At 41.0% G+C, this 2,406-nt stretch overlaps 1 protein-coding gene across 4 annotated transcripts in view; it reads right to left on the reverse strand.

Annotated features, from left to right (window-relative positions):
* sema4ab (sema domain, immunoglobulin domain (Ig), transmembrane domain (TM) and short cytoplasmic domain, (semaphorin) 4Ab) overlaps positions 1-2,406 on the reverse strand; it is a 42,642-nt gene that overhangs the window by 35,600 nt on the left and 4,636 nt on the right. The window lies entirely within an intron of this gene.

Below are 2,406 nucleotides of genomic sequence, written 5' to 3' on the forward strand. Positions count from 1 at the left end.
CACACACACACACACACACACACACACACACACACACACACACACACTTTTTCCAAAGGATTTCTTAAGTTGAAAAAATATTTTTTTAGATGGATCAATTTAGTAACAGCATTTGGTTTGTTTCCATCATAGTCTCGCTTTGCCAGACCTTCCTCCACAGCGCTGCAGACGAGGGTCTGGCTAGCGCACACAGCATTTCGGGATGGGAGAAAAGCGTGCTCTGGTTTCTTGCCATATCTTTAAACCAATCCTTGTTTTGGTGGAACATGTGTACGTTCAACGGGTTGTTTTAGTCGTTTGACAGAAAACTCCGATTGGACAGAGACTCTAGCTAGCTGTCTGGATGTACCCTGCAGAGATCTGAGGACCAGGTAACCGTAGTCCTCATGAATCAACCAGGGATTAAAATTCCAAACTGACATCCGGCCGAAAAGAGTGACATCCAGCGGAATCTCCAGTGGCAACAGAGCAATCCCAGAAGTGGAACGCATAATAACTATTTCCATCACAACTGCATTTAATTGCTTAGAGGTGATTAAAGTGAACACATTTGTTACTATTCAGAACCCAAATAAATATGTAGCCTAATATATTTATGTTGCTTCAATTCTGTGATGCAATTTATGTGCCAAAGATTTGAGAGCATAGCATGCTATCCACAACAAAGAAATAAAATCTCCAGCTGCTCTCTTAAAGAACTTAAACATGATGTGAGCCAGTCTCAGATTTCTGAGAAAATAGGTGTTCTGATAGAGAATTCATTTTTATAAAGTCTTTTATTGCTTATTTCTTTGTAGCTGGTCTTAATTACGATAACTTTCCTATTAGTATAACTTTCATGCTTATTATTATTATATGCATTTCCAATACTATGTTCTTTCAACCGTGTCTGTGTTTCTTCAGTCGCTGCTGCCTAAACAAAAGGCATAATGTCCCACTGTTGCATATCACAGAAGATAACAAGAGCCTTAGATCCGAGGTCAGTTAGAGTACATGCAGCCCAGGGTCTCTGGCGTAGGCATTAGACCCCTCCTTACATCAACACCTGTGAATCTTCTTGTGTGGTTGTGTTGAATAAAGGGACAGAGCTGCAGAGAAATTGTTGAAGTTCCCACTAGAGCTGCGCTGCGGAAAGGCTGCTCTGGTGGTGGCTTCCCTTTTGCAACTGTCAATTAACTGCTCATTTGCCGCCTGAGTCTCGTTTTCTTGCTTTTACGTCATTATTTAGTAAGGTAAAGTGTTATGAACCTGACATGTTCCAAGAATCCTTTTTAATTCTCACACTCACACCTGTTTAAGTGGTGGAACTCAGAATTTGTTGTTTCTATCATAGGCCTTGATTCTGTTACTTTCCTGATCCTACCGCTGTGTATTGCTCCAGGTGCTTCTTGTTGACTAATAAATTCAATGCAATGTTAATGTATGGCTGCTGTCTATGTGTGGTCTGTTAATGCAAATCTTTAATAATATTAAAAATAATAATTTATTAATCCCTCAAGGGGACCATTTTTTGTTTTTCCACACAGGCCTGAACACACACACACGCTCAGTACCTATACATGCACTAAATGGGGAGACTTCAGAGTGAGGATGCTGCCCATGGAAAGGCGCCCCAAGCAGTTAAGGGTTCCATGCCTTGCTCAAGAGACCACGGCAGTGCCCAGGAGCTGAACTGGCACCTCTCCAGCTAACAGTCAACCACCATACTTTGGTCCATATGGGGACTTGAACCACCAACCCTCCGGTTCCCAACCCAACTCGCTACTGACAGAGCTACTGCCACCCCAATAACAGGCAAACGAGGTCCCAGGGTGGGTGTCCATTAACAGCTACCAGGATACCCTAAGTGGATTAAACTGTCTATACATGTCTCAGTGTAGAGACTTTTCAGTTGCGTTATCTATCATGTCCTCCCACACTACGCTCTAAACAGAATTCAAATGTTGAGCATGTTCTTTTTTTACATAATATCTTTACAAACCATAATTTCACTGGCTTTGTTTGCTAAAGACATCAGTTGTCAGCATGTTGTGTTGTAAAAGGTTTTGGAAATGTGAGGACTAACAAGTTGCACCATTTCTAACCTAACTTTTAAAAATGCCCATAAGCTATCATAACAATATGACAATTTGTGTTAGAGTGTCGGCAAAGTTCAAAATTGATTAATGGTATGACATTATTGACAATTCTGCAGCTGCTGAAGTACTGGCACGTGCCCCTTATGAATACACAGTATTCACCGGCATGTTTAACTGTTGGCTAAACACGACAATGTATAAAAGGCTCCATTACCTTGTACCTCACTTTATGTCTTAATTAGCAATAATTAGCCTGTGCATATGTTATCTTCTAACATATTCCTACGCTCTCCATCTCTGCAAGATTGGGAATGACTGAGATTTCTCT

This window comes from Etheostoma spectabile, chromosome 14, assembly GCF_008692095.1.
Source record: "Etheostoma spectabile isolate EspeVRDwgs_2016 chromosome 14, UIUC_Espe_1.0, whole genome shotgun sequence".
NCBI classification, from domain to species: Eukaryota; Metazoa; Chordata; class Actinopteri; order Perciformes; family Percidae; genus Etheostoma; species Etheostoma spectabile.